Consider the following 27,900-nt stretch of genomic DNA (forward strand, 5'->3'; position numbering starts at 1 on the left):
TCCCAAAGGCATGTTTTGGGGGGTATCTTCCCTCCAGCAGCAAAGAGCCCCAGAAATGACTTTTTATACAGCTTGAAATTGCTCAGCACTTGGCTTGCAGAAGACCTGAAGCAAATCAATATGCTTCCATGGTATTCCCTCCACAGTATATATACACACCCCACAATATTCCCTGTATCCAGTAATTGCTTTAATGCTGTGAGGAAACAAATCCCCAAACACCAAGGCTGAAGGGAGCTTCTGAGAGCAGTGCAGGGCTCTGCCAGCATCAGGCCACGCTAAAATATGTATTATAAATACTTACACCTGCCGCTCCTCCTGAGTAGTTCTTAGGACACTTTCCACAGGAAGGAAATCTCATTATTGCTTTTCTTTCAGACAGGAAAAAAGCAGCGCTGTAAGATGAAGTGGCTTCCCCAGATCACCCCGAGACACTGATCGCAATATCGCAGCCGGCGTGACCCCTGCCCTGCGCACTTCACACATGCTGCTTCATCCAGAGAGCACACGTAAGCACTGCGTTCCCACCAGAATTAATAACCCAAGTGCCAAATTACTAAAATCTTTTACTCGTGTTACAGTGGTGGTGAGGAAAAGCAGCCGCTGAGCAGAACAGCACTGTGCTAAGTGCTCCTCCAACACAAAGGATAAAAACACCTGCAATTTGTGATTATTTATCAGCACCCATGCGAGACAGGCTTCTCCTAGCCAGATCTGCTCAGTTATTGATCAGCCGAACAAGGAGACAAAGCGTGATCAGGGATCAGTAGAATATGAGAACAGGTACTGCAGGAAAAACTGTAAGTAAAACATAAAACCCCGAAAATATGTATTCTGTACTTCAACCATTTGATCCCCTAATAAAACTCTGAAAATCTGAATAAAAAATAACCTATAAAACTATCTTACCACAAAGTTATTGGCTTATGTTTTACAAGTGTGACTACTGATTTTGCTGTGTCTTCTGGGCCCCCCACTTCACACACACCCCATACCAAACTGGAAACATTTTCAGAGAGAGAACTGCTCCTCCTGGAGCCTCTTTCACAAGGTCTCATCACAAGATCCCACCAGTCCCTTAACAAAACTTTGCCTATTATTTCATAGTGAGTGGAAAATTCCCAAGTGGCCAACCATGCTCAGACAGTTCATGCATATTCCCAAATGAAAATAGTGTCTCTGATAAACAGAGACTGTTTCTGTGAAGAAAAAAAAAGAAAAAAAAAATAGGGAGGGGGAAAAAGTCAATAAATTAGCTTCCTTAATGGTTTGAAAGCCCTGGCAGTCCTGAGCAGGATGCAACAACCTCTGTGGACCTTATGCTTTGAATACAGCAGTTTCTTCTCTCCTCCCAGCTCCAACCTTCGGCTGTTCCCCTCCCAGCTCTCACCATGCCATCCCAAAGCCAAGCTGAGAATCACAGACGAGAAGCCATTAGAGAGGCCAGTCAATTACCTGATCAAGGGTAATTACCCTAATTAAAATATTGGTAGAGCTTGTAAATATAAACAAGTGACTTGCAAAAAAATTAAATTCCCAAACAAATCCCCTCTGTTCCCTCTTTCACCTTTTACCTCTGGGTGCTGCCTCACTTCATCCAGACCCCCACCAGAGTCACACTTTTGGTTGTACTTCAAACATCTGCGTTGCTGGGGTAACACCACCCTGAACAAATTCCTGTTGGAGTTTTTGCCTGTGAAGTCACAATGAAATGCCCATCTGCTTTGACAGGACTGGGGTTTTACATCCAAAGCCTGTCAGAAGGACCTGTGACTCTCTGCATGGCAGAGATTTCACTTTGGTTTAGATCCCCTCCATGCTGTGTACTGCATAAACACGAGGCATTGCTTCTGCCCCGCAAAGCTCACAAATCTCTGGAACAAACACTGCAGAAACTTGGCTGCAAACATACCGTATACAGTGTGTCTGCAAGAATTTCTGCGCGAGTTTCTCCCCTCTCACACGAAGGAAGGAGGAGCGGAGGGCTGTTTGCCTCGTGGCATCACTCCATCTTCTCTCAAAGCCCGCGTGGATGTTGCTAAACAAGCCAGTGATCCAGGGCTGTAAGAGTATTTGGCAAAAGCATGCATCTGATGCTGCTCGAGCCAGAGAGAGAAAGGAAGGGACTGATGCACTATTAACATAAGGACCCAGAGCCCAGCAGAGACAGCTCTGATTTGTGGTTCCTGGGTAGCTGATGGTTCTAGGACAAAAACCTTTCATGGAGGGAAAAATACATCTCTTCTTCTTTTCAAGGCTCACAGAGGGCTGTTTTGTACTCGGAGAACAAGCAAAGACGACGAGAGGAACAGGAAGATAGTATTTGCTTGAAATCATCACCAGGCCAAAAAAAGAAATAAATGACTGAGTCGTCTGAAGTAGATCAGACACTCTTACAGTACAGTGTGTATTAATGAGAGAGAAACATCACCTGCCGGTGTCTTTAGTAAAGCTGTGCTACAGAAGATAACCACAAAATATTAGGTATGTAAAGCAAAGGGCAACAGGGAATCATAGGGCCTTCATCACTCCAAGTGTCCAGAACTAAACCCCCAGCATTTACCATCAGTGCAGCACTGCAGAGTGGTGGCAAATGATGGATCACTGCTGCAGGGAGTTGCTGAGACACATCCAAAAAAGCATTTGTTAGGACTTACACAGACACGGGAACAAGGATCTGTGCAGAGATGTAATCCGATGCACCAGCATCTGGCTGGCACACAAACAAGGCATGCTTTCATCCCCCCATGGGCAGGCCTGGAATCACTCCTGCCTATTTTTAACATTTTTAATTGCTCGCAAAGCCGAGGGGGCTACGAGGAAGGAGTCAGCCCTTGCTCTCTGCTGCTTCCCCAGTGCAGTGCCTGCGCCCAGTCGCTGTCCTGAAACAATGAACCTCCCAGAGCCAAACGCCAAGCCCCCAGCAGCACTGCTGATAATGCCTCTCTGCAGCGTATCCTTCTGCGAGTGACTCCAGGGAACAGTCGGGAGGAGAAGAGGAGGTATGCTGGGATTTAGAGGTCAGTACACGCAAAGTATTATCCTTATCTAGGGACAATCCTCCTGGAGTTTCCTATTTCTGCCTGTGAGACACATTCAGGCCACTGAGTTGAGAACTGGCTTCATGCCATTTTGTCTCCCAGTTCGTTTTACCATTGCTGCCTTACACTGACACCTGTTGGGAGAGCAGCCGGGGTGGCAGGGAGAGCAAAACACACAAATACAGCATTTCTTTCTACCAGGGGCAAAAAATCAGCAGTCACTCCAAATGGCCCAACATTTGCTGGCATCTGTTACCATAATGAGTGGACAGTTTGAGCAATATCCTCTCCAAACTATGAAACAGTTGGTAGGATGAAAAAAGCTCTCAGACCACTTCATGTATGAGAAGCATGCCCTGAAAAGAAATCGATTTCTGCTCATAAAAACACTTCAGTGAAGTAGGAGGTGTCAGGAGCCGTGTACTAAACCACAGCAGCATAGCTCTGACTCACAGCTATTGCTACGGAGGGACCAGTCACACACTTTATAGTCCTAAAACTCAGCTAACTGAACCAAGCTGCTAGGCACCCAGACTGGCCAGCAGTTATTCTGCAGATGTATGCAGGGAGCCATGCTATAGAAGTGAAATTCTGGAACCACCAATATATTAAGTTAAAAATGTTAAACTGCATCAGAGCAGCTGTGTTACTCAACAGGGTCTTTTCCTACACATACCTGTGCTCCATCCTCTGCCACACAAATGATTGTTTAAATACACTGGCATACAAAAAGGGAAGCCTTAATCATATCATATGAGGTATCAGTTACTGACGAAGGATGTGGCTGATGCAAAAACAACCAAAACCCACACCACTGACCATCAGAAATACACTTGGGTTTGGAAGAACGCTGTCAGGTGCAAAGCGGCCTTGTCACACCAATTTCATAACAAGTAATTATCTCACAAAGGACTGACCCACGGTACTTTGTAGGGATGCTCTTCCCAAAGTGGATGCGTATTTGCACAATCAATAAAATGCACACATTCAATTTCTCCCCAAAATGGGGTCAATAACTGAAACAGATATTAAGTTAGAAGTCACTCTAACAACATGGAAAGGATTAAAACACTATTCTTCTTATCCCTGTACTCTTTTCCTTCTCACATCACAGCAAATGACTAAACTTCAGAGAGCAAAGCAGAAATAAAGATGCCAAGATCAAACGTCATCTGAGATTCTGACTTTATATAAATTCACAATATCGATAGCACTGCCCTTGAGTGCAAGTCCAGGAGTTATGAGAAATGGGTTTAATCACCGACCACTACAGAAACTTTCTCTGAACTTTACACTCTACTCCCTACAGTGAGTAGGAATAAAGGACCTTCATTAAAATGAGAAGTTATAATTTAGGACTGTCAGTAAATACATATCTGTAACAAAATGCCTGTGACAGCTGGTTCATTCAGAGCATCTATGTCTTTTAATCATGACTTGTATATTCACACAAAATTGTTGCTTCCTAAAAAACAAAACGAGACAGACTTTCCTCCAGATCCTCCCTATCTCCATTGTAGTCTGTTGTGAAATGCCACTATACAATATATAAATTTTTCCAGAAATAAACCTTAATGAATCAAAATGAAGATCTTTCCACACACTACCACACTGACACACTAAAGCAACATTTCAGTGTTTGCCAGCAGTAAAGCACTATACTGTATTATTTAAGATGCTAAACCTACGAATTGAACACTTCCAGATTAATACCAACACATCCCACACTTAAAGTGCTACACTTTTTTGTGCTCTTAATAAAAGACTGTTTGTTCCTAGCATACAACTATGTTCTACATTATTTCACCTAAAACATCACTTCGGTGTTACAAATTGCTTGTCTCTTTTTAGAGCACAACTTTCACACTGATTTGAAGGATACGGAAACAGCAGGACATTTTTGAGATACAGGGCAGAACAAATTGTAAACCGAGTTGTATTTATCACAAAAACACATTATCTACTGCTGTAGCCACTGCCTTTATCTTCATAGTTATTATTATTTGCCCATATATCATGGAAAACTGAATATACACATTTTCTGCTAGGCTTGCATCCTGTTGTAAGCATATTTAAACTGACCAAGTACAGTGCAAGCTGGTCACAAGCATGCTAAAGAAATACCTAATTATTTTAAAACATTCTTTCGATGGAGAGCCTTGACCCATTCACAAATTTATTCCTAATTATTCTGCTGGAAATCACACTTTCCATAAATACCCATTTATATGTGCGCCAGAGGGATACACATTATAGCTCATGCTCTAAAATGCATCTTGCCACGGACAGCAGTTCCCATGTCTGCCTTGTGGTATGACATACTTAGGTGTGTCTCCTCACGATTTTCTAAAGGTAACATATATAAAAGGCCCAATGCATATACAAACGTGCAATCCTACTTTTTTCACAACAATATTTCAATAACTTTGTTAGGAATATACATTAAACACTACCTCCTACCAAATGACCACCGCATTAAAAACCCTCATCTTTAATTAATCTAATGCAACATTGGCATGGCAAATTATTCATATATAAATTTTAAAGGCATGTTACAAAACCCTAACATGTGACAGCTCACATTGTATCCTCCAAACTTAATTCTGCGCCACAAGACAAACTCTTTGAACATAATTACCACTAACATATGGGCATCTCTGCTATTGTACTGTTTCTAATTAGGATTGTATATGTTACACATGTTGAAAGAGTTTGCAAATATGTTTTGTGGTTGACAGTTAAACTCAGTATTTAAAGTAATGTGAACTTTTGTATGTTTACATTACATTTTCTGTAACAAATACATCATGTGCATAATAAACATACATATGTGCACATATACATGGCACACTACTTTGTTTCAGCAAAATAAACATAAAACAGGTGTCAAAAATGTTAAAACTCATAACTGGAATAAACACATTCATCAAAAATGTATTTCCAATGCCCTTCTGCTCAACTATTGGCTTTTAAAGACAGGATTCAGAAGTATTTCTGCTTTATTACTAAAATGCTTTCTTCATTGGATATATGTATTTACATATGTCATCTTGTATATGCTACTTAAAATATGTAATGAACTTCTTCAAGAAGCTATTTGTGTATCTATTTACACATAACTTTTGATATCAAAAGTATGGTACAAGCAACTCAAAGATAGAAAATAAAATTAAGTTAAAATCTTGGAATATTACAGTACAAAAGCCACTGGAATAGAGGTACAGAAAGGCAAAGTAGCAACAACACACAGGTAAAGAACAGAAGTCAACCCTTTAAAAGTCCAAAGCCTGGGGCAATTAATTTTATTCTAAAACCTTATACAAATAGGCCAGGCATGAAGAACTTGTCTGTGAATTGCAAACAGGGCTTTGGAACTCTCCTTTCAAAATAATTATTTTATTAGATGTGTGTACATCTCCCTTTTGATTTGCAAGAGCCTTACAAGATGTAAGAGGAGTACACAGACACATTTAATTGCTAATGATACTGTGCTATGTTTCAAGTTTCAGCATTAGCATCTCAAGGTAGAAGAGCATTACAACCCTTTCAAAGCTTTAAAATCCACTTTTCACATAAACACATTACTGTCTGAGTTTCCCTTTTGAGTCTTTTGTCTTGTGCTTACCCTTCAGTTCAAAGTAGTAAAATAACAAGATATTTCAATATTAAGATAACTCATGATACTGCCTTGAAGCAAGAGGGATAGCAAAGCACCATTCACACTTCAATCTTTATCAATAAAACACAGATGTCTCTGGAGCACGACTCGCTTGCCAGCTCAGCGGTGTAATGCACCACAATTTTCAGCTATACGAAGAGCCCTTTACTGCACTCAGGCATCTTAAAAATGGATGGAAATGGTTGTCTTAATATTCCTTGCCCACGCAAAGCTACCAGAGGGCCGGTATAAGAGCTTTACATCATCTCCACCCGGGGCAGAGTACTCCACGGTGCATCTTGCTCCAGGGGATGTGACCAAGCACAGAACAGGGCCCTCTAACCCACCTGGGAGCTCAACGAGGCCAGGCTAACAGAGGCAGCTGAAAGCCACTGGTATTTCCTTGCCTTGCTCCAGAACAGACCTGGAGCGACCACAGAGCTTCTAACGGAGAGTGGAGATGCAATTCCAACCCAGCAGGACGCAGTGAGCCCGGCTGAAGTCTAGCTGGTGGGTCATCGAAGCACCGCACGGAAACCACGGCACTTCCAGAAACAGAATCAACCCTTTGGTGTCCTGTCCTTGAGGTAATAAAATTAAGTACTGACGCACATTTGAATGTACCACTTTAAGCCTACCAGTCTCCACCTGGAAGGCCTCCATTTTGACAGGCTGAAATGAAGAGCTCAGCCTAACAAATTAACTGTCAATCTCCAGGTTTTCAGCTCAAATTTAATGCAAGTTATGTTGATTTTGCATTATAAAATTAATTGCAACTACATTTGACTGATGAGTAGTGATCTCAGATACTAGCTGACTACTGAATCCTGAGAGGAAGCATCAAGGTAGAGGAAAAGAGCATCAAGTGTTTCCACAGTAAGACAGACTGCAGTGTAAGCTTATTCCTTATTAGACACTAGAGAATCCAACCAGAAGGTCAAAGTCTATAGAAAGCCAGGCTGTGCTGGATGTGTGTCAGGACTCTGCTCCCCATCAGTAAAGGGGAAACCAGGGAGAAAGATGTGAAACTGCTATTCTTCAGTTGCCACAGTTATAGTAGATTTACTAAAGAGAGACGTACCCTTTACCAACTTTATGGCGTTTCTCTAAATGCTTGCAAAAAAAGATAAAAACATTCATATGCATCACTTACTACACTCCATATAACTAGTTACTCCGCCAGAAAAGACACATCATTTTTAACCTTCAACTTTATCCACATTTATAATGAAGATGTTATAATTAGTGATAGCCACCACTCCCACCCAGCCACATTGAAATGTTTCTACACTTTGTAGACCATTAAAAAATAATCATGGCTGAATAATACATTAGAGCAAGGCTGATCACAGGCAAAATATAGTTTGTCAGTTCTGCTGCTACTAATTTGCTATGGCATTGTAAAGGCAGCAAAAACTGTAATATTTCACAGTATAAGACCCAATAAAGCTGTAGTTCCACATTTCAGCTAGTCACGCTGAAAGCTGGCGTTTGAGGTGGTGACAATGGGGAACTAGTATTGCTTTTGTAAGCTCCAGCTACGTACAGTAACACTGATTGTGAAGATGCTTAATGTGATCACATTCCCTCTGCGAATACACTTGCTCTTCTGCAAATGGGTCTTAATAGCCAAAGCTCTCACAAGCTTCAGAGGAGGAGCAGGGGGACCCCAACTGCTTGTGGGGCTCTGTCAGCTTCCCGGGACCTCCCTGCTTCTTGATTTTTGTCATATCATGGCAGCGATCCCTTGGGGTGCTGAGATGGGCTGTCACTCACACCAGACCATGCAGATCTTCCAACATAAAACCTTTTCTCCATTCTCTTCCTCTTCCAGGAACAGGAAAGCAATTTACAGTATTGACATTCACGCTCCCATTATTGGCCACATGAGTTAGTGCCCAAAGGAAGAAGGGAGCAAGTGACGCCTTTAGAAATATAATTTCTGGTTCTCCAAGAAAGGCTCCTATCACTATTTCAAAAGTTTTAATGTATTTATTGTTAACTAAAGTCTTACTGGAAGTGGAGAAGGATTCATCACTCACTCTGAGCCAGTTCCAACCAAACTCAGTCTGAGCAGCTGGCAGAAAAGGGGGAGAGGCAGCTCCACAGGTCATCTGCTTTTCTCTCACAGATTTTGTACTTTCAAAAAACAATGTAAAGCATGCTCAACTCTTAGCAAGTCACACCTTCAGCCTCTTGCCAGTCAATAAATATTTATGCTTCTACTTCCAATCCTGCAATCAGACCTGTGGGAAGGCTCTGAATATTTTCAGATTCTCACCAACTTCAATGCATGGAGTCAAACTGCTGCTCTCCACAAGCAATGCCAATAAACGCAGCAAGGGCTGCAGTATCTCTGTCCTACCTCGGTGAGATAAAAGAATAAACCTGGGATCATTTTGGAACACCATTTCTCTGTCAACTGATCCTGTAACTGCCATTTGTATCTGTTTGCCTTTTCTTTCGCTTGTTCAGGTAGGAGGCGGCAGCCAGGGGAGACGAGTTAATGTCTGTCTGATCAAAGCTGGAATCTGCTACTTGCAAGGTTCCTGCGATGCTGCAATGCCACTGAAAACAAAACACCCTTCCCTAAACGATAAATACTTTGTTGAAGGGAATAAAAGGAAAGGCTTAGGTTGAAATGCAGATGCTGCGGTGCGCGCGGGGGGGGGGGGGGGGGGGGGGTGTGGAACATTAAAAATTAAAAAATAAATAAATAAGGAAAAAAATGAAAAAGAGGAGGGGAAAGGGAAAAAAGTTCCGGGCTGGCAGGTGTTGGCAGCAGCCCGCAGGGGCGGGTGCTCGGAGCCGGGCCCCGCACTTTGCCGCTGCGGTCCGCAGAGGGAGCCCCAGCCCCGCCGAGGAGCGGCCTCGCAGGGAGGGAGCGGGGCGGAGCAGCCCTCCGGCACGGCAGCCACCGCCAAGGGAACACCCTCCCACCTACCGCCAAATCGCCCTCTGATACGGATTTACACCGCTCTGAGTTCATTGAAAGACAAATAAATGCCATCGCGGACAATATACTGGTGGTGTGAAGGCGCAGCAAGTGGGAGGGAGGAGCGGGTTACACGGCAGGACAAGCAAAGCCCTCCTAGGGCAGAGCCGTTCACAGCACCACTGCGGGGGATGCGTTCTACCTGCGGTCCCACCTTCGCTGCACACACGGATATTTGGCAGGAGGACAAGCAGAGGGAAAAACTGCTCCCCCCCCCAAATTCACAGGGCAGCTGGCAGAGGTGATAGCAGCGCGCTCAAAGCCCAAGAGCTGTGGCATTAAGGTCCCAGACTAGATTTCTCTGGTTAAAGCATCTTTTTTTAAGTCAGAGATCACAAACCTATTTACCCCACTAAGATCAGAAACCTAAAAATTACAACACTCAAAACAGTTGGGTAATTAGCTCAGGGAAAACTAGGCAATGTCCATATTCATAGATTTTCAGTGAAGCCCATCTCAAGGTTGCAAGTTGTATCATCGATTAGGTTAGGACAGGAGAGGAGTGCTGCCCCTGCCTTACAAACTGGTTTTGACTACAAAAGTCACTACAAAATGTTACAGTGGAGATTACCTGGTGGTAGAGGAAACTGGCTGCAATTCGTCATACTCAGGGAGTTAATGTCAAAGAAGCCAATTGCCCCAGCACAGTGACTAGTGGAAATGCATCCTCCCCCCTGCTCCAGAAGTCCACTGAAGCCCTAGGAAAATGCTCTCATTAACGTGAGCATGCTTCACTCTGATGTGAAAGAGCTAGCAGCAATCTCCTAAAGTCTTGCACAAAAATGAAAAATTAATCTCTTCCAATCATAGATAAAATGTCTCTGGATAAAATCCCACTGACTCTATTTACCTTCTTCTGACCCCCACCCATCCCTGTTAGCACAAAACTTCAGAACATTAAAAAAAAAAAAAAAAAAGGAAAGACAAAGTCCTTAAAATTGAATACTGTAAGCATTGAAGTAGTTCAAATAGATTAAAAATATTGTAAGTAATCGGAATTCTGGAGCATACTGGATGAACAGAAATGTCAAATGGCTGACTCCTCCCGCTCCCCACGTGTGCAAATGCAACTCTACCCGCTGTCAGCAAAATCTTCCCAAATACTTTAACTTTTTCTTAAAAAGCCTTTCTGGATGGAAAACGAAAAAAGTTCTTCATTTTGCCTGACAGGCTGTAGAAGTCCCAGTTCAAGGGTGAAAGGAAGGACAGAGAGAAAATTGCCTTTCCCCTCCCGTCCAAGTCAAACATTTGAAATGTATTCCAAACAGCTTTTAATTGCAGCATGTACATCGGTACTGCTGTATGCATTACAAGGCAAGGAGAAAGCCTTCAAGAGTTTATCTCGCTGCTGTGCTCACTCTACAAGTAAACAGTAACTTAATGGGCAAAATCCTCAGCTGGCATTAAACACCCCAAAGTCAGCAGAGCCACACTCACCAGCCGCATCAGCGGACCAAGTATTTCTTCCAGTTGCACCTTCTCCCACAACGCTCCCATGCTGCGCTTGGGGATGCTCCAGCCAGCACAGCCCATTGAACCAGGCTAGGATTTGAAGGAGAGCTGTGAGAAAAATCTGTGCATCTCCATTTCTCTTTGTTTCAGGAGAACCTTTTCGTTTCATTGTGCTTGGCTCCGAGTCACCAGTTTTATCTTGCATTTCACACTTAAGGAAACCCAGCCAGGCCTGCCAAGTACTGCAAGGTTTTCTGTCAAAACTTGGACAAGCTGAAAAGTTTTACATTCTTTTAACCGTAAACCTTAAAGCAACTCAGACTTTTATTTTACTCACAGCTCAAGTTTGAGTGTTTCATGACATTTGGCCAACCTGGCTTGAGTTTTCCATTTGAGGTTTCATTACAAAATCCTAATTCCAGAACAGTGTAATTAATACTTGTATTAATAGTATCTGTAGTAAAAGATTATAGGACTTGAGAGAATGGCTCCAAGTGCATTTCACTGCCCAGCAGACTACACATAGTCCAAAAAGGAGATCTGTCCTTTAATTCAACTTGCAAAAACTGTGTGCTAACAATAAAGTGAAGGTCTTTGGAGACTCAAACGCAGGGACCATTTCCCAAGCTGGCTTCAGAGTTGCTTGTTATACATATTACACTAGCAGCCCAATAGTAGACACCAAATAACCGTAATAAATGGCAGTTTCTGTTCCCAGAAATTACTTGCTCAGCGTAACACACAACAGTTTTGGTTGGAGGGGCCCTCGGGGGTGACCTCATCCAAGCCCCACTCTAAGCAAGGCTGATTCAGCTCCTGAGAGATCAGGCTGCTCAGGGGAGATGTGGAAGTCTCCAAGGCTGCAGATCCCACAGCCTCTGGACTGAAAGGACCTGCCTCCATGGCAGATCTGAAAAGAGCACTTACAGGTTCTGATCTCACCAGCTTTATGTCACTCTGTACTCCTCAACACACTTCTGTTGGCACTGTGATGACAGCCAACAGGCACCACGCTGCACCGGTACGAGAGACCACAACTTTCTGAATACAGGTTCCAAATTTGGAAACAGTTCTGGTGTCCATTTTCTGTATTTTCTAGTCTGTCCCAAAATGCACCAAGCTCTAGAGTTTGAAGATTAAATGCAACCATGTATAAGCTGTGTCACCTGCCAGATCCAGGCAGCACAGAAAGTGCAGCAATGATTTTGAAGGAGGAATTGCCAACACTTTTTCAGTTAGGGTAAGATTGTGTCAACCCTGTCAGATGGATTTCAGTGGGACTAGTAGCATGAGGAACTGTTACACATGCTTGTTCTGAGGCTCAAATGTTTTTATTAACATAAATGAGCAGAAGTTAGGTTAATAATCTGAGCACGCTGACAGATGTTCGACAAATACTTGGCATTGCTGTAGCCAGAACAAGAAAGAATTAAATGTTATCTTGGAACAGCCTGCAGAACACCACAACCCGAAGCAACAAAGCTCTTGTACCAGGTTAGAGAAATACGTATGCAGAAGAGCCAGGCTCTCTCCCAGCACAAACCCAAGATGGACCATAATACAACTTAGCATTGTGTACAGGCCTGAAAATTTTGCAACTCACTGTAGAAAAAGAGATTACACTTCCAGTGCAAGATACCACAACAGGCGGGGTGAGGGGCAGGCTGCTTTTGTAACTGAAGGAAAGGGGGTGTCCGCTTTACACTGAAAGAAACAGATTTAAGACATCTCCTGAATTCTCCTTATTGAATTCAAGTTCTGCTCAAGTGCAATCCAAGTTCAAGTTCTAAACACACCAGTGGGCTCTTACTCCCCTCAAAATGTCATTGTTCTATAAAAACATAGGATTGGTAAATATGATAAATTTGGGGGGAACTATGTCATGAAGGCATTCTGGCCAGATACAGCTAAGAACTATTAAAGTCTCATTCAACTGTTAATAGAAAAGCTCAAGGGACACCATGTGTGAGAAGTTTCACCAGGAGCAGGGAACTGTGTATGGCTGAACTGGCTGATCTGGGCAGCACTGATGTTCCTACCAATGGTTTCTGCAGAGTTTTAGGTAGGTTCGGGGTACCCATGTTGGAAAGCTTCAGATGAATACATTGGTTTAGGTTTCTTTCTGTGTTCACACTATTCACAATTGTAAGGGAAACAGGATGATCGAAAGCTTGTAAATGAACTACAGTCTAGGAGGAGATAAAGATTAGAACAACATTATGTGAAGATTTGTCTCTTTTACTGCAAGAGGGTATTTGCAGCACTGTTAGTCCAAACACTTCTGTACTCCCTCCCCCGCCTCTTTTAAGGGGCAGCAAACCTGGAGATGCTGAAAATTTAAAATCTTAGATAAACGAGAAACTGTGTGGTTTGTCCAGGTGATGTCTCAGATCTCTCACCACCCACACAACTCCAGTGCAGTTGGCATGGCTGGGCTCACCTTCCCCTCCTGAAGGGCAGTGTAAAATGAATAAACAGGAAACAGATTTTGACTAAACTTCAATAGCCACACAGGCAATCTCGGCCCTAAATCCCACCACTTTTATTAAAACTTTGATTCCCAAGTACTTTAAGTCAGTTTGGCATTGGGACTGGGTTTACTGCGGTGCTAAGAAGCTTTGGAAAATGAAGCCCATATTTCCAAGAGAGTAAAACTGGGTCAAGATAAAAGCCACAAAAGGGCTGATGGTGAATTACTTTCTGTAGGTTTCCTGATACACTTGAGCATGTTGGATTTCCTGATACATGAGAGGTTTCTCAGACACACATGAACGTTCCTCAGTTCTTACTATGATGCAAGCTTCACTCACTCAGAGGCACTGTATGTTTGTGACGTTACAAAAAGATTGTCTCACATTTAAAAGACTCAGTTTATAGTGTTCTGATGACTTTCCACAGAAAAAAAGACTTTTTTTCATTCCATCATAAGGATTTTAACTGCATCAAATAATTTAAAAACTACAAAAACCTGTGAGTGGGGAATGGGCAAGAAGGGAAAGGCCATGACAGCAGTGAAACAAAGCCCAGGATGACTTTGGACTTGTAATCACTTTGTGTCAATAGCATCATTTTACAAATTAAATATTTTTCTTAAAGTGCTAATCCAAGCTAAACAAGGGTTTGATTCTAAATTAAACAAACTCCACTTTTATTGGTATTAACTAAAATATGCAATGCTAATTTCAGCAGGCATGCACTAACAAGAGCAGCTATGCAAACTGTGCTGTTGTCCAAAGCAAAGGAAAGACATTAACTTAAATTCCCTTTTTTCCACGGAAAATGCGCTATATTACAAAATCCACAGCAAGGCTTATTAAAAAAAACAAAACAAACCCCAAAATTTCCTACATATCAATGTTTTTAAAGAGTCTTTAAAAAAAAAAAAAACAAAACACCAACTTTCATTGCATCTCCACTTCTGATTCAATTTGCTGTCAAAGGTCATGAGCTAAAATATACAGTTTACGCTAAAAGCAGGAAGCGGGGTAAGTAATTGAATAACATCAGGAAATGGAAGAATACTGCCATTTTCCTAATGGATATAGTACAAGGTTTACTCTCTCCAAATTGAATTCTAGGAGCTCCTGTAGTAAGGGTTTTATTTTTCTTCAGCTTGAATTTTAGCCTACAAGGTTTAAAGAAAAATCCTCATGCAATCAAAAGGACAAAATACCACAGCAGCTTTATTTTCTAACAGACAAAGATGATCATTTCTGCAGGAAAGAGAAAACCCCCATCAACAGTGTCTTAAACAGAACTGGCATAGCAGGTTGGCTGTTTAATATACATGGGCTGGAAATAATTCTACTGATTCAGATCTCTGAATTATTCATGAAAAACAGATTTTCATGATTTAAATTAGAAAGGCTTAAAATTACAAGCCTTGCATTGCTATTGATAGGTAAGGTCTCTTTCCCCCAATGCGATGTTACAATCTTGTACAGTTCTACTCCAGGAAATGCTTTATGATCGCTATAAAATAGTATGCAAGATGCTATGCCACTTATTGCTTCTGGAAACAACACACCCACTGGTATCTACTGTAGACCAGTAATAGCACACCAGTAACAATTATATCAAAATGTATCATTATTAGAAAGAAGAAAGTTTGAGGGGGTCGTTTTCAGTATTTATTGCATAGTAAAGCACAGGTTCATTTAAAACACTGGAACCACAAGCCTTAATACTGAAAATAGTATCTTTCCATCACTGAAAATTCTTATTCACTGCAATTCTTATAGGAAACGTCAGACCACAGATTCTACTTCAACTCTTTCAAAAGCATTTTGTAATGACACACGTTCCACCCTCCCCCTCTGTGCATTATTACTAATTTATAAATACAATGCCACTAATAAGCTAAAGGTTTTACATCGCTTCCTGACACGTACTCTCCGGTCACTCAACACAGCGCTGTTTTTTGACAAACTCTACAGTCAGCTGTAATGGCTACGGTGCTTTATGCAGAAATTATTAATATTCATTTATCACACAGGTACCAAACCTTTCATCTGAAGATCTCCAAACACTGCACAAATTCTCTGATTAAACCTTATACGCCTTGATTAGGAATTGGTAGACTAGTTCTTTATGATTAAACACAATTTACATACAGGATGAACATGGGGAAGCGAGGCTGTGACTTGGCAGAGCCCACGGAGCGCACACCCAGGGCCAGAGGGCTGCAGTCCCGACCATCAACTCCCACCCTGACACCGCTACCCAAGGCTCTCTTCCAGGGCTTACGTCTTGACACTGACTGACAGGTTCAGATCTGAGTATGTGGCAGCTTTATTCAGAGACAGATAGAGTTTTTTTCCAAATTCTAAGAGCATTTTTTGTAAATCCCCAAACTGAGCTGCGGCTAAAATGCTAATGCAACAACGCTTGAATGGAGCGGAGTTAAGTGCAGCTCAGGCTAGACCAGAGTCCAGAGCAGAACAAATGGAACAGCTGGGATAACCCACGACCCAAAGGGCTAGCTTACAGTAACAGCTTTTGTGGGCTAAGGCAAAATCCCTCTTTCTTGAATTTTTTACTTTGGCACAAGAGGTATTGAAACTCAACTCCTTTTACAGTTACAAGGTTCAGCCCTCAGCACATAAGTCCCCTTGATCATCAAGAAAGTGAAGACAACTAATACCCAATCTTGCAAACCAAGAGCAGCATGCCACGCAAATACAGCCTCTATTTGACAACACAACACTGAGTCATCAGTATCTTGTCATTTCCTTCTTCAGAACCAAAGCACAGATCACTTGTCTGTATATTTATTTTCTTAAACATATGAGCTATTTTTCCTCACCTAGCAAGCCCTATTGAACAAGTTCTATAATTAACATCAAAGCAATTTGAAAGCTGCTTGACTTGCTAAAAGCCGGTAAACAAGCAGGAAGCAATAAGGTGCTCTACAAGAGAACATGTGTTAGGGGGAGGGGAGACTATAAAACATTAAACAGATTGATTAGTAATTTTAACAGAATTTCCATTTTTATTAACCCTCTCCCTGCTTTGGACACTCGATTTGGGCACTTGATTTTTATTTTTATTTATAAAAGTATGAGATTTCTTTGTTCAACTAGATTAGAGTAAAACCTGCTCAGAAGGAAATAAATGAGCAAAGTCAGCAAAAATAAAGAGTACCACGTAGAATTTTCATGCACCAAATGTTTGCTGCTTCATATGGCTAGGATAAAATCCACCTGTTTTATGATTAAAATATTTTTATTAAGCTATTTAGACAAAGCCAACCTGAAAACTCTTAAAGTAATAAATGTCAGTTTCCAGTTCTACACCCGTTCACAGCTTTACTATTTTTATTAATTTAAGGACTTCTTTAGCATTGGGAGACTGGAGGGGAAGGTTAGCAGGGCAAGCTGGGCTTAGGCCTGACTGCGTTTTATGAGCAAAGCTCTCTCTTGTTTCTCTGTGCACGCGAGCTGAGTGAGAGGGAACTCAATTCTTCTTTCTTAAGCATGTGGGTTCCTACCTCTGTTTGCAACTCTATTAACTGGGAAGGCAAATGGCCACACAGTACACAGGAACTTCAAGGTCAGCAATTCAACTCTTTGCTGTCAGAGACTTTAATGGCATATACCTTTTTCTTTTTATATGATCTAAATCAACTTGTGCCTGCAAACCAATTATTTTCCTGCTTCCTCCTCCCACAATTTCTTGCAGAATTTCACTAGGCTTTGAGTTGAAAGCTTAACTTCCTGCTAACATTTATTTTATGCCAGTTTACACCCATGTAGTCTTTTGCCAAACTTTTCCTTTACCTTAAATAGATCTTATGCCTCACAGATGTTCACACATGGGACAGATCTAGAAAGGCTATCATCCTGTTTCCATGTCTTCATTTTGTTGGACTACTACATTCTTCTGGTGTCTCCCATACTAGGAGAAACTGTGATTAAACTAATAGCAATTCTTCCTTAATGGGAGAAAGCAGAGAATTCTATTTTCTTGAAAACAGGCCACTACAACTGCTCACAGAGATCAGCAGTGTAAGAAAACAGGCATCAGGAAAACGCTATGGCTAAGAACATGCTCATGCACTTTCCAAAGTAAGGGTGGACGTTGTTAGGACTTCTTCAAGAAAGTCCATTCACGTTAGAGTGACACATTTGAATAATCTTTCCAACAGCTGATCCAATACAACAAGATAAATCTGAAACTGCTCCTACACTAACTATTAAAAAATGGAAAATTAGAAGCATCAGGAGCATGTATTTTGTCATAGCCTGTACGGTATCGCCGATCTTGGAGGCAACCTTCCAACAGCACTAGAACTACTGTAACTTTTGCAGTTGATCTTCTATTAAAATATTTTTTTCTTTTAGCAACAGTAACTTTTACTTAAGGGTAACTCTTTCACCTATATAACCTCACTGTATTTTAATACTGAACAGAAAAAATTATTCCAAGGAAAGGTCAGGACAAAAGGACAATTTGGTTTTGTCTGTTTTAGGAGTCATGGCCTTATGTAGTAATGGCCATACTGCATTCTTTAACCGGCAATGGAACCAATTCAAAATATCCCTTTGAATTATTCAAGAGTACAGAAAGCTCAGTATTAAAAAAAAGCTATGTCACAGTTTTTCTAATAACAAAGGAGGCTTTCCTAGTGCATATAGGTCAAATATTATGAAAAAGGATTAAACATAAGAAATGGGGACTTATATTTAAAAGTTTGTTCCATTTCAGGGGTTTGGGCAACAAGCAAAATTTAAAATGTCTTAATTTTATAGAAATACAACATTCCAACTTGTGAAACCACACAAAGTAAAGAATAACATCCTCAGGGTTGAGGAAGATTATAAATAATTTTCCTGAGCTATGTACACAGGTCATTTTTTGCTGAAATGAAATAAATAGCAGAAAGTTTAGCAATGCGCACACATTTCTTTCAGCAAGGTTGTGCCATCACGGCGGGAGCGGGCAGCCTCTGGGGACACAGGTGGCCTCTGGGGCTGGCCAGAGCTGCCCCTCCACGGCCACTGCCAGGCTAAACCCAGGGAAGGCTCAAAACCTCCACAACGGCACCACAAAGCACTACAAACATGCAGTCATGAGAGCTCAGTACCTGAATTTCACACTGCTTTAGTTTACCAGGCTGTGGTAACACTGCCACTCACACTGCCATTTACTTTCTGCTTCCAATAAATCTCAGCCAAAAAGCAGCTGTTCAGGCCTAAGGAAATTACAGCCTCCCTTCTCTTTGGAGTGGCTGTAACAAGTCAGCTACAAAATCAGAAGTACTGCCTTTAGTTTACAACGAGGTAGAAAAACATCCTTCCTACTTAATTCAAGGAATTGCCTCTACCCCCGCCACCGTCTTCCCCGCGGAACGGCCACACTAGGGAGCCTTGGCAAGGGAACAGCTCCTCCGCGTGTTGTCCACTGACACTTTAAAAGCATCCCCACACGTTTCTCAAGCACACGGCCTAGGTGCATGCCCCTGAATCCATGCAGTTATGGCACTCAGGAGCTAGGCCTAAGGTTACAAGAGCCTAACTAAGAGTCTAAATGTCACACAGGAGCCTGACACGTTCCTGAGGCCGCTCTCCCGCTCCTACAGCTCTTCCCAAACCACAGTGCTTGAGTGGGGTTGTGTTGGTTTTGGCTGGGGTAGAGTTAATTTCCTTCACAGTAGCTGGTCTGGGGTTATGGTTTGGATTTGTGCTGGAAGCAGTGTTGGTAACAGAGGGATGGTTTAGTTATCGCTGAGCAGGGCTTACACAGAGCCAAGGCCTTTCCTGCCTCTCACCCCACCCCACCCGCGAGGGGCTGGGGGTGCACAAGGAGTCGGGAGGGGACACAGCCGGGACAGCTGACCCCAACTGCCCAAAGGGATATCCCAGGCCGTAGGGCGTCACGCTCGGCATGGAAAGCTGGGGAAGGAGGAAGGGGGGACGTTCGGAGCGATGGCGTTTGTCTGCCCAAGTCACCGTTAGGCGTGAGGGAGCCCCGCTGTCCTGGGGATGGCTGAGCACCTGCCTGCCCATGGGAAGTGGGGAGTGAATTCCTTGTTTTGATTTGCTTGTGTGCACAGCTTTTGCTTTATCCATTAAACTGTCTTTATCTCAACCCACAAGTTTTTTCACTTTTACTCCTCCGATTCCCTCCTCTATCCTGCTGTGGGGTGAGTGAGTGACTGTGTGGGGCTTAGTTGCCGGCTGGGGTTAAACCACAACAAGGTATCACACCCCCGCCCCGTGCCTACCTGCCTGCCCAACCGGGTGTTACAGCGAGAACAGCACCAGCACACAGACCCCTGCTCCCTGCGGCGCCCGCTGACGGGCCCTGCGCCAGAAAGATGCTGCACACCCACAAGTGCACTGTTGGATGCTACAGCCACATTCAAATACATCGCTCTTACACCTCCTCCCTTTGTGAATAGAGTTTGTGGGGAAAAAAGAATTATGTAACACAGCTTCAACACTTCAATGTTCTCATTAAAAAATTGAGGATGAACTGCTGTGCTTTCAGTTAATACACAGGCAAATCTACAGGTCAGAAGTCTCGGCTTAGACTGAAGTTGTATTTGTAGAATATGAAAAAATTGTTTTAAAAATGCTGGAAGATTTCTTTTTTTAATTCAATATGGTTACTTTATTATAATTCTGTCTTATATCACTTAAGCTAGAGCTTAATTTATCTCCAAGCAGCCTCAGTTGAAATTAATTTTTTGCTTAATTCCTTATTGGTAACATGCTTAGGAACTTTTAAGACAGCAATTGATTGCATCGCACATTAAGAATATGGTTCACTTCCCAAAACGGCACCTTTAATAATCATTTAAGTTTTCAATTAAAGTAGGGTGCCAACATTAAAAGAAAAAAGATAATCCTGGGAGACAATAACTGCTCTGTGCACAGTAAATTTTTTGTACTATTATTCTCAAGATAACTAATTGATTAGCATAATTAGGTTAACTCAAAAGCCACTGTTTTTAATCTTTTTTTCCAGTTTGGAATTTGCTGTGAGTTTGCTGCACTGGATGGAATGGGTGAGCAGTGCACACAGGGGCACTTTCTCCCAACAGCATTACCTGGTCTGGTGACAGGGTGGTGATATCTCTCCAGCAACTCCATTTCACAGCTGCATAAACTGGAGCCAAAAGACGAAGCGAGATGCAGCAAGGCAGATCGCAAAGCGGTGGCAAAATTTGCATTAGAAATGAAAACATGCCAACATTGCTCATTTTCTTACAAGCCTGATCACCTGCAACACAACAGCGATGGCAGGTGAAAGCAGGGGAGGCAGAGGAACCCTTCTGCAACACCCCAGGTGCAATCAGCTCACACCACTGGCTTCAGAGAAACATGGGAGATACCAATATCCCACCATTTATTCCTGCTTCTAGATACGACCTAAGGTCTTCCAGCTCTGCCGTGGCTGTACAAGCTCTACTATCTAGAACACTGGTGACCATATCAGGTATTAATGCCCACGTTTGAGTCCTGGTTAAGAGACGATCCACACTGCCAAACAGCCGATATTTTAGCCAGCACGGGCAGACACCAGAGCGTAACCAGGTTTTAAGCACATATTCTTCTGAGTCTACAAGCAGGGACTCTCTGTGCCTACATCAGAGCCTGAAGACACAAGCTGCTAATGCCTGTTAGCTCTCACAGGAGGCTCTGAGCTGGGTGTTCAGCACAGTAGCATAGAGACAGGATCAGATTAGTAGTGTATTATTAAACAATTATCATGGTACTGAGTCTAAGATACAGGCATTTTCTACTTCAGCTTCAATAAACAATACCTGGATAGAATTTCCCTTACCTTTGAGCACATATACTCATTCACAGGAGAGGGGCATGGCAAAAACAAGGCCCTTTTCTTCCAATATTATCAGCCCTGCAAGTGAAGCTCTCCACAGGGAAGCCATTTTAAGTCTATGGGATTTCCCACTATGTAGTTTTAACCTATCTAGCAGGGATAACATCCTTAGTAATCAATTTGACTCATGATTACTATTTCAAACACAGGCTCATACCCAGACGAAAACAGCACACTTTACATGGCAATATATACAGAACAATAACACTGCCAGATGGTACAATACTGAACAGAATTAATTTCACACATGATGTTTTCAAGGTGTTGAAATATGTCACAGCTTCTGCTAATAAAACATCTTCCTCTTCCCTCCTCCTTTTAAGAAAACGCTACATTGCCACCAGCCCGTATTTTACATTATATGTGTTTTCAATTCTGATAAGGGCAGCTGATTGCTTGCAAACCTAATTACAGTCAAATGAAAGTCTTTCAGAACCATCATTAGCAATTAGGGCCCGCTGGATTTGCAGGGTATCATTTAGAGAGGTATAATTCAATAGCTTATTGAAAAATTGCAGGTGAAACTGGTGATTATAAGGGGGGGAAACGCCCGTGACACGTCACTGCAGGCAAATCTTCAGTAAAGTGGCAGCTTCTACGAGCAGTTGATCAATGAATGCAGGTGTTTGCTTTGGCGTGCCGTGGAGCACAGCTCCTCGCCTCACTCAGAAAACGATAGCTGAATCCTGTCATCGTGCTTGGTTTTGTGAATGGCTCTGGATTTCACATTACGTGCCTGTTTTTGTGTGTGTTTTCAAGGAATCCAAAGGACCTATTCAGGAACTTCATTAAACTGGGGGGGGGGGGGAAGGATGTGCAGCACAGAACAACAGGCACGTGAAGCAACACATCATTTTTCAGTCCTTTCTATAGAGAACAACAATCTTTTCTGTGCCCATTGAGCTCAATTATATATTATCAGGGCCCAGAAGTTGTTTGGATGCTTTCGAGCAGCTGGGTGCCTTCACAGATGACGCACTGGATATGGTGACTGCGGGTTAAGTGCAGCTGGAGATTTCTGTGGCCCCTGATCAGAAGCAAACAGCAGTTGAGAATCACAAAACGCCTGTAATTCAAGCACTGTTTGTCACCAGCAGCAGTTTCTGAGAGGGAAATGAGAGGGGCAACTGAATAGCAGCCCAGCTTTTAGACACACATTCTCTCACACGTACCGAAATCCACATACTGCGTATGTGTGCAAAACAAAGCACGGTTCCCTTTCAAGGATGAAATTACTGACTGGCCAGCACGAAGCACTCAACTATTTAACAGCATGATGGTAGACTAGATATCACCCATGTCTGCTAATGTCCAGCTCAGTGTTATTAATTCACACAACGGGCCCTCTCTGTGGGCATATCCCTTCATACGCACACCCCTGTGTAATATTTACCCCTTTGAAAAACCAGACTGCCCAGCCTGGACCTGTGCAAAGCCCCACCACTTCACCCCTTTCCCTTCCCTACAGATGTGCTCCTCCTTTTCCATCCTACAAAGGCTTCTTAAAGCTCAGATCTACCCATCTCCCTTAATCACACAAGCATCTTCTTCCACTGTATTACTACATCCACTAATGCTGTGATGTAACCTCAAAGCACAGACACCTGTATATGGCCCTTTCTATACTTCCAGTGCTGTAATCTGATTTTTTCATCATTTCACAGTTTATTTTTCAAATTAAATGGCATTAATAAAGTGGATTGACAAATAAATCCAAATAAACAATGCCCTTGCATGACATGATACCAACACAGAGCAGACAAATTTTCATTAAACCAGTGCCCCCTGAAAACTACTGTTGCTTCTGACATTTACTTTGGGTGACTTCAACCTTTTGGCCACACTTGCACATAATCAAATCACACTGTGTAGGTTGCAACACAAACAGCAAACCTAGTAATTCCAAAGTGGTAGGGCTAGTATTTTGAAATAAAATAAAACCCTCTCTCTTTACAAACAGAATGGAAAGAAACATTATCTTTATTTCCATTAATGCATGGCAGTATTAGTGCTGACCTGATGACTAGCTGGTACTGCTCCTAAAGTATGCCACATTGTCCCACGCTCTAAGTGCATGGAAGTGCTTCCTTTAACTTCATTCCTACAGAGCCCAACCTCCAACAGTGCAAGAGTAGCCCAAACACACCCAGCATCACTTGCAAACCTCTCTATTGTCCCACACAAGCTATTTTCATGGCCCAGGCTCTTCTTGATTTTCAGCAGGTTTATAGTTACTGAAATCCACTGGCTGCCAGTAATCCAAAATCACAGTAGCTATGTAAAAAGAGAGTCAAGCCTTCATCACCCATTACGGGTGTATGAATGCTGTATGCAGTATTTCCAAGGTGTCTGACCTCACACTGTACAAATATATACACATTTTTCCCTTCTTGCTGCACAGAGATACAAGTTGGGAGTCAAAGAAATGAAACAGTTTTCCATGGTTGCGTATAATACTTGTAGCTGTTACTCCACTCCCAAAGCCCACCCACAATTTCATTTTCAATTAACAGCTCTTAGAAAAGCAGTAATGAAAGCAGTTGCTAAAGAGCACTCGGATGTCATTGAGAGACTGCAAACCCAAACTGTAAATAGCACATTGTAAATCGCTTGTCACCACAGTCAGCTCTCACTGGAATCTCACTGCCGGTGACAATCAAACCCATCTGCTCAGCTCCCCGACCAATGTCACCACAAACCATACAGCTAACACCCACCTCCCGCTCTCCTCTCATTACCTGTCATGTACAGGCTTGTCTAAGAGTGTGCAAATGCCATTCGTGACTGTAAGCGTGGTTAAATGCAGATCACACAGTAGTTATTTCACCCCCTGCACCAGAGGTTTGCTGCACTGAAGCACACGAGCACCTCTGCAGCAGGGGACAAGTCTGCTATAACTAAATCTGCAACACAATTAACCATGTGATGTTTGCAAGTGAAGATGACAGGGGACAACAGTGGCCGTCCAGATCAGCCATCCACAGCCTTGGCAGTCTCAAATTTAGGATATAGGCCTTCAGGGTGAGACTGCCAAGGGGATCGTGGACTTAATTCTGAGAAGGAAGAGTTCAATACTTCCCTTCTTCCCCTTTAATCGATTCATGCAATGGGCTACGAGGTTAAAGCTAATAGTTTATAATGCTTTTAGTTGATGACTGCCAGAGTCAGCAGTGTACCTTTTTTTGCTGTTCTTCCCATTTTTCCTTTATCTTATTAAAATTTACCACCTAATTCATCTCTCCATCATGCATTTTCTTACCATTATTCATCATCTGCCCCTTATTTATTACCAGTTTGTCTCCTTCCTTGCACTCACACAATATCTGGGATTGGGATTTAATATTCTGCAAGTGTCTCTGGAATCAGCCGGTTAAGGTAGCGCCTAGCAGCAGTTGGCTCTTGTATATATGTAAGCCAGCTAAGATACCACTTGCCCAGCACACAGATTGCTGTTTTAGCAGCATATGCCAAAGACGATCCTTTTCTGCAAGAAGGCGTATGAATCTCCCAGTACATAAAGAAAACAATGAAGGAAATGGTAGAGAGAACAAAAGTCAGTGTCTTTTGCTCCTTCCAAAACACACACCCACTGAATAAAGAGAAATGATCCTTCCCTCTCACTATCAAAATACTCTCAACGCTCCTTCTGCAATAACTCATTGTTTCCTAATATGCCCCACTCTGCTTGAACTTTGAGGAATAGAAACTCATTAAAAACTATTTAAAAATTTTTGCCAGCCTTCTGATAGTTTAAAAATGTTCACTTTAAGATTTCCAATTGATTTTTTTACAGAAAAAAAACACACAAAAACATGCCATCACCAATTAACGTAAAGGAAATTAAATTTAAAATCCTGGAGAAATACTCTGATGAGTCTTATGTTTGTTTAACGCCAACTAAAATTTCCTTGAGGCATTTAATAAGTACATTTATAAAAGCTCACAAAGCAGAGTTCAAAAGTCTTGTCGCTAGTAAAATATGAGCTTTAATTAACCTACAGTTTCACATTTTCTGGATTTCAATAAACCTGTAGGCATTTCAGCATAGCTGGATAAATACCTGCATGAATACTGCAAGGATTTTTTCTGAAAACTAATTAGCAATCCTTCCAATAGCTGACTTCAACTAAATCCTGCATGTGAGAGTTACTTCCAGCAGATAACAGATTTCACAGAAAGATGTATCAGACTGGACTGTTAACTACTGGTAAAACAACGAACAAGATCTCTGGGTATAAAACACTTCCCAACAGGGACAGACTGCAGCCAAGGTCTTATGCCAGCACTGTGACATAGTGTGTCATACACTATGGAATACAAGTGACAGCACTGAGAATGCATCCTGCCATCCAATGATAATATTCACATGTGACAGTTCAGGATTCCTCCAGGAACAACAAGGGCAAGATATATTGTTTACATATAAAATATATAGCCCTAATATAGCAAGGACACCACATATATCCAGAAGCATACTGAACTTTAATTGGCTTTGGACCCTCCTACTTTGTCAAGCACAAAACACGGTGGCCCCAGTTCTTGCCTTATTGTCATCTGAGAAGGCTGACAACCAACTTTGCTTCCTATCGAGAGCCCAGAAATTCAGTGGGATGGAGCTGGGTGGGGAAACAAACCCAAGGTGTGCAGCCAAGAGTCACTCTAGGATGAAAAATGTTACATGATCAGAGAAAACCATCCTCAGAACTTACCATTCTCCTCCTTTTTTTGAGGTCTTCACCATTTGTCTTGAAAGATGACAGAAAATGCTTACCAGAAACACTATATATAAAGGTTGTGGGCATGACTCTTCAAATAAGCTTTATAGTTTTTTCCATGACATCTTTTTTCCACGTTTAAGTGCCAAAGCCACTTGGATTTGTCAGCACCTAAACTGTTCATGAGACTAAAATGTTCTTATCTAAGCAGCTACACCCCTACCAAAGTATTAAATTTATACTGAGCAAGATATTTGATTTCTTCTCAGCCTTATCCCTCAGGAATTAAGCAGAGTACTCAGATTTATCAGCTAAAAGGAAAAACATTTTCCATAACATTTGTCAACTCAATACCTTTCAAGCCAGTGTATATTTATTCCTAAAAACATAACCTCGCAAATAACCTCGATCAGCAGCGAGGCTGATTCTTTCACAGTTTAAGTATCAGGAAGAAAGGTTTCACCTGACAGCAGGCGATGCCAGGGGAATCAAATAGTGCAAAAAGTCAGCTTTTACGAAGGCCAGTTCCTATTGCACAAAGCAGATACATTTACCATTTGATATACTAAAAAGGAACAGAGTGAAGACCGTGTAAGTGAACACAGAAAACCAACAAGGAAACACAGCAACCTTCAGAATCTCCTTACAACGTAACCATGGCATCAACTATCCTGAAGAGTTTTCCCACCTCCCTTTGAAACACAAAATTAAATTAAAAGAAATACCTTTAACGGGTGTGGTAGTGTAGAATAAGCATTTTACAATTTGTCTGCTCTGCTGAAGCATTGTATAATCTCTTATTTCTATATACAGTGTAGGCTTAAAAATAATAATGAAAATGTATTTTTTACCAGTTTCTGTAACTCTATCAAAATGAATACAAGTCAATGTCATTGTCATCCTCAGTGTTCCTTCTATTTCCCTGAGCTCACAAAATGAGAAGCAGTGAAGTCTCACTATTTTCTAAAAGTTTCTCTGCAAAGCAATGTTTGGTTTGCACTAAACAAGGATGAAGACTCATTCAATGAATATCAACCACGTCCATTAGACATATAAATTTTGGTTAGTGTGTCATTAACTTCACTCAAATTTAAGCCAAAACTGGCCACCTTACTGTTACTTTAGACTTCAGTTCCGCAGACAGTGAGCCAAACGACCACACAGGCACATGCTACTCTTAAAATCCCCAGCTCTAATTAGTCTTTTATATATAACGAACACACAGGGGATATTTATTCATTAAAAAAAGCAAAATACGGCTCTTTTTTCCACATCCTGCTCACAAGAGAAATCACGCTTGTCACGCTTTCTTCTTTTTTAAAAAACACGTAACACAACACTGCACGGTCCTGAAGAAGAGACCAAGATTTCCCGCCTCGGTCTTTGCAGCCCTGGATGCTGCATGCTCACTTTTGTCACACATGTGCCACAGCTCCCACAGTAAGGGAGCACCAGTGTTGGGGAGGCAGGAAGCTCATGCTTACGGGTAGGGGATTAGTAACCCAAAGCAGCACACACTGGTACCACTGATGTCCTACAAATGAGCTCCTCACGCCGTAATCAGTCTTACAGCTTTGTCTTGATTAACAGCTGCCCCTCTCGCAATTACCTCACCTTGCCCTTGATGTTCAGAGGGGGTCTTATGCTTCTGCGTACAAAGAAGGCATATTTATGGTACCAAGTTGGCCTAAC

The 27,900-nt window shown here is 42.0% G+C and overlaps 1 protein-coding gene across 6 annotated transcripts in view; it reads right to left on the reverse strand.

Moving 5' to 3' along the window:
- AUTS2 (activator of transcription and developmental regulator AUTS2) overlaps window positions 1-27,900 on the reverse strand; it is a 789,175-nt gene that overhangs the window by 549,797 nt on the left and 211,478 nt on the right. The window lies entirely within an intron of this gene.

This window comes from Strix aluco, chromosome 19, assembly GCF_031877795.1.
Source record: "Strix aluco isolate bStrAlu1 chromosome 19, bStrAlu1.hap1, whole genome shotgun sequence".
NCBI classification, from domain to species: Eukaryota; Metazoa; Chordata; class Aves; order Strigiformes; family Strigidae; genus Strix; species Strix aluco.